The following is an 11,694-nucleotide window of genomic DNA, read 5'->3' as shown; positions in this document are numbered from 1 at the left end:
CGTCCCCGGGCCCCGCGGGCCTGAGAGCCACAGCCCGGGCCCGCGGCGTGGGGCCGAACGGAGAAGCGGTTTTCCGTTCCGCCCCACGCCGCGGGCCGGGGCTGTGGGACAGCCGGGGCTGTGGGACAGCCGTGGCCGTGGCCAGGCAGCAGCAGGTGCTGCCCACACCCACGCCGAGGGCTGCGGGAAGTAGGATGCTCGGGTAGCGCTTTGCCAGTGGCTTTTCATGTTCTCGTCTAAGTCCTTCCTCTTCTTGTCCACCGTCCCTGTTACCCCTCCCGACCGAGGAAACCCTCGGGTTGTGGTAAACAAAACGTCGTGGCTTGTGGACGTGAAGCACTGGGGAGACAGAGCTGAAGCCAACAGTCTAAAAGTGTATGAATTCCCTACGGACCCTCATTTCTGCCAAAATTAAAACGTCTTTGGCTGCAGGCAGATCTGACTTCCCCTCAGACTCATGTGGTAGCTCTGAGGCACAGCCATGCCCGCGTGGGGCAAGGCCATGCCGTCCCCGCCGGTGGCAGCCCTCTGGACCCCCAGTTTGTGAGCTCCAGTTCTGAAACATCAGACCTTTTGGGGGGATAGATAAACAGCTTTTAAGACTTCTGATGGCAACCCTGTACTTGCACAAATCCAGCTGCAGCATATGTTAGTGATAGAAAACTTACGTCAATTTCTTTCAACGTTAATAAAGGCAGAGGCTCTTGCTTATAGTCCACAGAAATTCAGGGACACAAGAATAAAAAAGTGTTCATTGCCTGCCTAATGACACCTTTGAATACTAGTTTGATTTGCAATGGTCATTTGTGCCTTTTAAGTTGCTTTTTTCACTGATATTTAGGAGAGGAAACTAGGAGAAAACTTTACATCCAAAGAGACCCGGATGCTGTCATATTCTCCTATATTCTTGTAATCTTCCATTCTGCAATTCTGAGTATCTTTTAAGTGTAGGGTATTTGGAAGTATGTTATTTTGATAGGTACTTATTAATTGCTAAACTTCAAGTAGAACTGGTTAGGTTTTTTTTGACTCCCTGTTCTAATTCTCAGGTTTTTCTTTCCTCAAGATGACATTGTAAAATTGTATTTGAATAGTGAAAAGATTTGTTAGAGAACATGAGTGCTGCAGATAGTGTTAAAGATACGGTAGAGCAGAGTGAATATAATGGCAATTTTCCATGACAACTAACTTGTCCAAACAAGCAGTGGATAACTGCCTGGACTTGTTTGTTGGCCAAATACAGATTTTCAGCAACCACGGCACCTTGTAAAAATTCCAGCAATGGTTTAAATCTAGATATTTGTGTGATGACAGCTTTTCAAGATGAGCTTGTTAGCCCTGTAGAGCATAAAGTTCAGGGTCTAGTGAGGGACAGCTGAGAAGCTGCCATAATTTTGCAAAGTGTGCTCACCTTCTGTTAGTACCGGGCTCTGAAGGCAAACAGAAATCTGGTTTAAGTGGAATGTCCTGCCACAGGCAAAGTCAGATATCTGCTCATTCCCACTCAGCGCTCCAATTCCAAAGGTCCTTAGCTAGCTAGCTTCATCATGAGGAGAAAACTGTGTCTACACAAAAACACAGGAGGATGGAACTGAATGGCTACATTCAGTCGATGTAACACTGAACAGTAGTATTATTGATGCGCAATCTTGTCATGACGTGGCATGAAAACTATCTAATTCCTATACAAAATGCATTTTACTGAACTGAAGCAAAACAAGACCAGAATGTTTATGGAGTTCTCCCAAACCTGTATGACATTAATGAGCCTTGTTTTAAGCCACAGAGTCATTTTGCTAACGCTGTGTGGAAATTAAGGTGCTTTTTAAATTAGCAATAAATTTTCTACAGTAAAGACCTACCAAACTGGTAACTGTGAGTTTCTTTTTCCACTTCTCAACCAATAAGTGTCTTGTGACCAATGACTTTGAGATTACAGTGGGATCCTTTAAATAATAACTTCCCTTACCAATTTATTAACTGCCAAGGATAAAAGAAAAACCAAACCAAAACCCCCAACAGTTTCTGTCTAGAATTTTTATCAGTTTTCAAGGACAATCTTATCTCTTTTCTCAGACAGACTAATCTCAAGTAAGAGGAGGCTTAAGTAGGTAAAATGTGCTGTCTGTACTTGTTTAGGGAGATAGAGGAATATTTTCTGACCTGCAGTGCTGCACTACTTCTGTTTGTCACTAGTTTGTCACTAATACAGCACATGGTATGTCATCAATATGCATAATTATTTTCTTATGCTTGATAATTTAGGACCAGTATAATTAAGAAGTTTTACTTGAAGGGTGAGTAATAAGCTTATATAGTTATGAGACCTGACTTCCCCCCTGTTTCAAGGTCATAAAAAGAAGACATCGCTACAGCAAGACCTACCTGTGTATTTTATTTATAATGCTACAGAAAATAATTAGAGCAGATGTAGCCCAGCTGCCTTAACTGGAGATACTCACTTTACATTGTGGTTAATTAACATGGTATGAGACCCTTTTTAATATAAATTCAGGTTCTGACTGTAGACATCTCATTGTTTAATGCTTGCAAGCTAAATTATTTTCTGAGATGGATCTGGTCTACCTGTAGGCACATATACCAGAGGGAAGATGGGTCACTGTGCTGCATGGGTGCCCAACTCAAGTGAACATATGGACTGTTGAAGACTTCGGTTTCAGATTTTTGTTCCTCACTGTAATTCTTTTTTTTCTTTTTCTCCCAACATGTCCTGCTTACACTTTCCTGGCTGCTACCTAGTCAGTATCCAGCACACACACAAAATGGTCTGAAGTTCCCAGATGCTGATCAGAGGCACAGGCAGCCAAGGTTTGCCAGCTCTCATCTCCAGCCCATTTGCTGCTTCTTGCTATCAGACAGGTTAAGCTCACATGCTATCAACTGCTCCCAGACAAAAAGAAAACAATTCAAAAAAAGCCTCTGGGGCCTTACTTTGTGATGATGTATCCTTTCTGAAGCCTTAGACTGCATCTCTATTAGTACCACAAAAAGCTGTGATCAGTGATGTGCTGCAGATTGCCAGGCACCACAACATAAAAGGACAGTGGAAAAAGGATGCTGAAATGTAGCTGGGACGTGTGGCTTAATGGGACTTTCTGCCAGGCCTTTGTGCTGGAGCTGTGCCACCACATGCCAGACAGTGGGTCTGGACACTTCTGTACAAATACAGGAGAAATAATTTGCTGTTTTCTTAAAATTCCTGGGTTTTTGTGTAAGGAAACATAGATTGATAAGAAATCCTCATGCCAGTAATAGCATATTCAGTTCAGGGAAACTGCTAAGACCTATCCCAATGAAGAGGTCTGTCAGTACCACACCGGAAACTTCTTCCTATAAATGACACCTAAATTTTACTAAATAAAAGGGGACACGGCCTTCCTGAGGGCAATTTTGAACAGACAGTAATGACAAGCACAAATCAACAGCAAGGCTCGCAGCAGCAGTGGGAATGCAAAGATGCTATTGCAGCTGTTTTACAGGGAACACTAAGCTGTACTTTGCTGTTAAACTTGTGTTTTTCTAGTGCGCAGGAGCTGTGCCTTTGAGCTGCCCAGGGCTGCACTGACCTTCCCAACAACCCCAGTTGCTCTGTGGACTGGGTGGCACAGCAGATGTTCTGCAGCTTCACCTGTGTGCACACCCTGGGCTCAGCTACCAGCAGTATTTATGGGTGCTTTGGATATGAGATTGGCTGTCCCCTACATTTCCATAACTCCAGATTCAACCTTGTTTATTTTGGAAAATGTAACATTACTTCAGGTGGACTAGCAAAGATGGTCTCAAACAAAATGTTTTTCTAGCAGCTGCTTGGGAGCTATTACCTCCCTCCTGCAGGCACTCAGTTCAGGTGGGCCCTGATCTTGAAAGCCTTAACTACAAGCTGCTTCAAAACCACCTGGAGCTGGAACAAGCCCACATCAGAAGACAGCAGTTCTTCTGCTTTTGTTTAGTTGGCACACTCATTTCTTTGTGCATCTGGGAGACTACCCGTCTGTCTGCTCAAATCTGATTCCTGTTTGGTAGCAACTCTATAAGCCACAAGCAAAATTAAACAAAACAATAGTGTATGTCTTCTGAAGGGAGGACAACTGGCAAAAATATAAACAAATTATCTTGACCTTCTGCTTACAAGTGCTCAACATCTAACACGGAATGGAAGGTTTAGGTGATTTTTCCCCCCTCTAGTTTTGTGTTAAAGTCTTCACTTTTGAAAGAAGTTCATGGAGCAATTCTGAAGAACTGAAAGAGAAAAATCTCACGAAAAAGGCTCTTCTTACTCTGAGTAGTTTTGGTTAGGAACATCATTGAGTGAAGAAACATGCTTTTCTCCTGCTCAACTTGTTAAATAGGGGCAAAGTATGCGGATAGATTGACCATTTCCTGCTTTACTTATCTGTAGCTGTGAAAATTAAACAATCCAGTTATCTCTCTGTAGAAGTACTTGATTGCGTGTAATTAGATCAGAGCAATCGTCGGTTTAACTATGGTCATCTGCCTTGTTTAAGCAGACTGCGATTACCCCAGTTCAGTTTAGAATTGTTATTTTAATTCAGTGTTCATTTGTCATTCAAATGTGCTGTTCAGTCCAGTGCAAAATGTATTTGTCTTCAAGGGAGTGGCTCAGAAGGTTGTGTGGGGTGTGCACAGGCTAACAGGACTCACATGAAAGACTGAGAGACTGTCTTTCAGAAGCTCCTGACGAAACTGAAATGCATTCAGGGACCTGACCTAGATCTGGGAAAGGCTGAGAGCAAATGCAGGATTTGGTGCAAATGCAGTCGGTTTGGGATACCTTGTATGGACAGAACTACAGCCGATGATAAGGTCGGGCCTGGAATATTATTAAAGTGAGGCTGCAGTTTGGGTTAGAGGAGGGGAAGACAAAAATGATTTTAACTGTCTGGCTGTTACTTAAACTGTTTGTTACTAACAACAAAACTGAGCAGGGTGTTTAATTACACAAGCAGCTTCTTTACTCAGACCCATTTAATGCATCTGATTGTGTATCTGCTTCCCCACATGCTTCCATGCTTGCTTTCTAGCTGCCTGTTATACAAAGAATATATCCTTTCTTTTGGACCACAAAGTCTCTGTAACATCCTCCCTTGCAGGCTGCCTTGTAGCCTGCTCCCCAACGTGGTGTTTGCTCGATGCAACTTTACTGACCGGTGTATGATTTTACTTGATGCAGAATGAGAGATTAATTCCTGAGAAAAGCCTCAGCACTCTCCTTTTGCTAATATCATTGATTTTGCTGATGGATTACAAAGTCACCTTTCTGCTGGTATTAAATGGCTCTCTACTTCTGAGAGCGTAGCTTTGTCAGTATAGCTTTTAACATACAGCTTGCAGCATGTGCAGATAAACAACAATGTTAGTAGCTAGACAAATTGTTTGGAGCATTTACTAGTATCTGTAAATAAAAACTAGCCTTGACTTGAAACCTTGAAGGTTGATCTGAGTAGTTTCCCTCCAAGAGTTCCTTGCCATCACAAACAGGGCTACGTTATCAGTCTTGGATATAAATTCCAAAGCCCACTTTGCCAAGGGGAGGAGTTTCCTTCAGATTAAGTCTCCCCCAAATCAGGCATGGATCCATACACGTCCTGAAATAAACAGATGTACCTTACTAACCCATCCTTCTGAAGTTCCATGTTGCTTTCCTGGCTACTCAAGCTGTGTTTTTCTTTACATGCCCTCTCTTGATTCAGGTGGATCCTGATCATTTGTTGCCTCACCACCTAATAGTTGGCATGCAACTACTTGTTGCCACGCAAGAAAAATTTTTTACAGTGTCCACTTGCCTGCCTGTGAATTAGTACTTGTTTAAACACAAACATCAAACAACAGCATCTAAGGAACACATTCATGCACCAAAACAGTAAAGGTTCTCTCTCTGGAACAAGGGAATAGTAACGATGTATGGGAGGGATCTGGTGCAGTTCTACTAGGAGGGGAGCTACATCTGTGCTAGTCCTGTCCTTTCTCAGTGACTATATTGATATGGACTTTTCTGAGCATCATACAAAACTGACATTTTGTCCACCTGGTGAAACCCATAAAGTGATGTTCACAGAAGCCTGGAGCATTCTGAATCACAGGCAGTAAATCAACCCAAACTCCACTTGAGACCCAAACCAAATAGAGGACTGAATCCATGGGCTCCTAATAGTAGGTTTGTATCCACTGCATTGCTTTCTTTGTAAACGGCAAGCCCAAATCGCTCCGTAACTTTATGTTCAGACAGTGGTTATTCAGTCCTCTTGCTCCTTCCACTTCAAAATGGTGGCTGTATTTGGTTGGACTGAAAGACTCTCTTATGGGAAAGAAACAGAAGAAAAGGGCAGGTTTTCTAGATCAAGAGCCAGTGTCTGTATGTAGAAGAATGACAAGCTGGCAGAGTAGAAAATAAATTCACCAATGAATCCCAGACAGCTACACACTCGTACCAAGTTTTCCTTTTACCTAGCTGGCAAAGCAGCCCATAAGACATCTCAAGCACATTGAGCTTTACACAGAAAACAGGCTATACTGGAGAGGCAGTCATCTTGAAGCATATGGTCTTGTGATCTTTTAAGTTTGCATAGCATAATGAATATGCAAGTAAAGTTGCTTTTTTTAATTATTTATTATGTTTCCAGTGGTATATTAGTACTCTGGTTTAAAAAAGATCTGAAGGGAGGAGATTTACACATGACATATACAGAGGTTCTTTTTTAATTGCCCTAACGTCCAGAAAACCTAGTTATGATATAGTTGTAGTGGGCCACACATTTTACTTTCATCTTGAGTTATCTTCTAGCAGAATCTAGAGTAATCTTCTAGCAGAAGTTGGAATTGGAGGGTTTAGATTTCTGAAATATCTCAGAACTTGCATCCTTCATTTTTATTTATGGCTGATCTTGTGATGTATTTCCTCCAGTCCACATGTATAGCTCTTCTGTACTTGCATCTCCAAAGAGAACATAACTAGTCACCTTGCTTTCCATTGGCAATAACCTGACAGGATTGTCAAAGTACCTTACCAATATGGCATAATCATGTTAATGAATGTTAAGGATGTGATAAAAGCTGTTTGTTCACCGATGTTCTTAATGGTCCTGTTCAACCTATTCCTTTTATTGATCGGCAAAGTTCCTCCCTTGCTCTCAGAGAGGCTGCCTAAAACATGGAAAGCGGCTATTAAGGCTCAGCATTAAGGCTCCATCTGTGCATCAATTGTATCAATTTCCCGTTCTGCCGCTACTCACAGTTCATCTTACAGCTCTTTTTTTCCTATTCAAATGTCTAGCAAGAAAGGGATGAGAAAATAGGCAGTAAACCTCGTCTCCCAGAGTTAATGGACTACTCCTGTCACAGAAGATCAAAGCAGGATATATTTCTGTGCTGTAACAGAACAGGAACTGTCCCTAAAGCTCTGTGCAAAAAGTATTTGTCCTTCAATGGCAATCTACCATAGATAACACCCTTCTGTGGAAGACCTGTAAGACCAGGAGCAAGGTGTTAAGCACAGGCACCTAGGCCCTTCCAAAGGTCCAGACAACTTTAGGGAACTGAGCTGGCTAAGGAGATAGCTGGGTGTTCCTTCAGGAGGAGTCCTGTGACCTACAGAGATGCAGCAGGCAGTTCTGCTGCAACGGCCTTGATGGTTAATCTGTGCCAAGCTGAGTGCCAAAGCCCTGGAACATGACAGTGATAGAAATCAAGGGGAAGGCTCTCACATGTTTCCTCCTGAGTCAAGGGAAAAGCTCTCATACATGTTTTGCACCCTCACAGTTGCAGTTAGAGACACTAAGAAAGCGTGATTCTGGCATTCTGGAGTTCAGGTGCCAGACGCTGGTTGGGATCACCATCACTGTCTTGAGCTTCTTTTTTACATTCACCTCAGAATTTCTCCATTTGCTCCTTGTGGTGTTTTTCTTGCTGTACTTGCATATTCTTTGTCTCCTTTCCCCCTCCATGTCATTGCTGCTTTTCAGATTTTGTTAACATATCCATAGTATATTTAATATATATACTCTCTAGACATATAAAGAAATAGTTTCATACAAAGAGGTTGCAAACTAGTCTGCAAATGTGTCCTAATTTTTGGTACTTACATGTGAAAATGTAGAATTGGATCAATAAGGAAGCATATAGCAAGAGGGTTTACTCCTTTTTAAAAGTGTTGTAATAGCCATATATTTCATACCCTGCCTTTCTTCTTTTATTGTAGAGTTTTAGTTCTTCATTGCTTCCACCTGAAAGCCATCTGGTACTGGTTTCCAGTACGTGGCATGTTTTAGGCCAAGGAGGACTCTGATGGGTCCAGCTGCACTAGAGAAACTTGAATAAGACAGTTTTGTTACCAGAATATATTTTTTAAAACTTTTTTTTTTTTTTTTTTTTACTAAATATGAAACAGGAAAAGCAAGGGGAATCCCCTACCCCAACTGCCCTAACAAACTGAAACCTAAGTACCGGTGGGCAATACAGATCAGGGTGACATTTACAGTTTTTATCAGGAAGGAAAGGTTTAGGGGGAGAGAGGGAGAGAGAGAGAGCGCGCAAGTATTAACCCAAACGGTATAGGAAGTGTTGAAGGATGTGTGTGCCATTGAGCTTGTTTTTCTGGCACCTCCCCCGGCTCCATGAGCTGGTCTGACAGACATTACCTCTCTCAACAAGCTGGGTTAAAACTCTACACAAGCCCTCTGGCTTGTCAGGAGGTTTGTCAGCGAAGGTCTGTGGGGATTGTGCCATCCCGTGGAGAAACGGGGTTTTTGCCACCTACAGACCACAAAGAAAGGCTCTTGGAAATAAATGGAGAAAACTTGCACAAACCCACTGATGCCACTGGAAAAGCAGAACACAAATTAAATTCTGACGGCAGATGAAGCAGCCATGCAAAATACCATTCTGTGCTTTGGTTCCACTGAAGTATTAATATCTCGGTTATCTTTTGCCTCCAGAGAAAGCAAGTGCATGGACTTCTGGCGTTCCTTCCTTCAGCTGGTTTCACAGGGTCCATTTTAGCATCTTAGTGTAGATCACCCCTGTTTAAAAGTAATTTTTTTATCTGTGGTAGCTTTGAGTCTGTGCCTTTTTCTTGGCAGTGTCTTCTGCTTCTTTTTTTTTTTTTTTTTTTTTTTTTTTTGCCTGGAGAGATATGCAGGCTTTGACTTCTGATCCACCTTACTTACCTTAACGCCATGTTGTTCAGATGTAAGCCAAAGCCAGAGCGGGGACAGCACGGTAGAACACCTTGAGAGAAATACACCACTGTAGTGTTACTCGAAAGGGGAAAATCTCAAATCCGTCACTGTGGCTCTCCAAGATACTGCTGCATTGTGACTTGGCTGTCAGGAGATAGGCTGCAGTTTCCTCACATAAGCAAAACAAGCCTCACACAAACATCCAGAAATGCACTGCAGCGAGATATTTGAGAGTACAGGTCTTTTGGATTTCTGCACCAAAATACTGAGTTTCAAGAAGATTCATGAGCACATTTGTTTTCCCGAATATCTACTGAAGGTCTGGTAGAATACAGACCATCCCTTTTGGTGGATAATTGCCTACCCTGATCTTTACCTCCTTCAATGCAGGAGACGCCACAATATCTATTTTTCTCTTTGTTACCAGATGGGATATAGGTAAAGCTGCAGGGAATCACTGACCTGGGCCTGTCTTACGTTCTTCCTGACCCCTAATCAGCCACATTATCTACTATACCTGCTCTGCTCAAAGAAACCTACCAGTTGTGGGGCTTACTTAGCTGCACACCCACACCAAAATGGTTGTGTTTATTGGTGAGATATTGAAGATTCAGCACACATTTCATCAGCATGTTACTTCCTGAAGATCTGTTCCCATCCACCTCTCCTATCCTCAATGCCCCTTCTGTTACACTGGCACAAATATTTGTCCATCTATGACATAAAGTGGATAAAGTGATTTGGGACACCTGAGAAATAATGTATTTTGTCGGTTCCCTGAGGTAGCCCTGAGTAGTTACACCGCGGCTGGGCCAGGACATCACTGGAATGGTAACAGCCAGGCAGGCAGGAGAAAGGGTGAGATCTGTTTCAGCTAGCTTAGGCAGCAGCGCTACCGAAAGCAAAGCCTACAGAAAGCATGGCTGATTTCAGAGCACACCACCGTAAAAGAGGTGCCTTGTCTCCTCACAGCTGGCTGCGAGCTGTGATGGCGAGACCTTTTTTTCGAAGCAGTGTGGTGTTGGATTGACTCTGCCACTTTACACCGTTAGGTGATGCAGCTGAGCCCATCAATACCCCACTGAAAGAATGCCCTGAGCCCATCTAATACCCTAGTGAAACAATGGTCTTGCCAGTAGCTGTGCCACGTATTTTTGAGCTGGCTTTGGCTCATTTGACCAGATTTAGCCGATTCAACAGCAGGATATTTACTTCTGTTTGCTGCTAGTATGGCAGCTTGCTTTATCATTCAGTCACATGAGACATCACAAGGAAAGCAGCGGTAACACACAACTGAATCAGAGAAGGAAACCAGGAAATAACTCCTTCGGTGGTCTTTCCCTTATCATCTAGCCACACCTTGAATGTTCTACTGTGACCTGAGGTATCTGTCACCTGGGTTGATAAGACCCTGCAGTATCTCCAGTGATAGAACTGGCTCCAAATTCCCAGAATTTTCCCTCAGGTGTTACTTAGGGAGAAGAGTGCACTTTACCACTGATAATGACTTTAGCTAGCCCTAGCCAGCTCTTCCTGTGTTGCAAAGGAGCTGCAAGCTTTCTTTGCAAGATGAGTTGGGTTGACTGTAAGGATGAAAACAGGTCTGATGGTAATTTTCAGGCCGTTCTGGTTTATAGCTCATTTGCTCTGTACTTCAAGCTGAACCTGTTCTCTTCCGTGAAAGCTGCTTTGAAAATGTACATCTTAACATCTGTAGAGAGCACCTTTCAACTTTGTGTTTTGCATCCCACTTGTGCAGATAGTAAAGGAATTTCCTTTGTGATAGCAAATACATTTTACTGTGGCAACTTTTTGATAAAAGACTGAGAGGTGAGACACTTTTCATCTTGTGGCTAATACTTCCATCACTTTCAAAGCTTCTTCTTCACACAGTTCCAAAATTATGATTTTGATATTTGTCTACTAGCATGCATGATCTGCTGTTGTTATTACAGCTTTGATCAAGCAGCTCTACCAAATAAAGTTGCTCCAGCTCAAGACATCACTTCCCTCTGCTTTTGATGATACTTTCTTAGCAGGAGTTAGTGCCCTTGCAACACAACTAGATGGAGGGATTACTACTCACATCTCAGTGGGTTCAGTTCACAGTCTAGCATGTTAAACTGTTACTCACATGATTGCATCCAATGGACACCACAGCATGGGCACACATTCCTCTTTGCTGACACAGGCAGGAAAGGACAATCTTCTCTGGAAGAGGAGAAGCTAGAAGTAGCTGTCTCACATGAGCATCAGCACGTGCACATGGAGTAAGAGTTAAAGTCCTTTCGGTCCATGCAGCAATACAATTATTTTATGCAAGACCAAAAAGATGACTGCAGTAGCTAAGGAAACATTATGGTTTTATCTATGCTTTATATTACCTATCAGCTCTCAATTTCTACTAGGTTTTGATTCCAGTTTTCACTGCAAGCAGTGCCTCTTTAGATGTCAATGTCTCTGACTTCTGCTACAACCC

This window comes from Falco cherrug, chromosome 5 (assembly GCF_023634085.1).
Source record: "Falco cherrug isolate bFalChe1 chromosome 5, bFalChe1.pri, whole genome shotgun sequence".
Lineage (NCBI taxonomy): Eukaryota > Metazoa > Chordata > Aves > Falconiformes > Falconidae > Falco > Falco cherrug.
Note: the sequence above shows the minus strand (reverse complement) of the source record.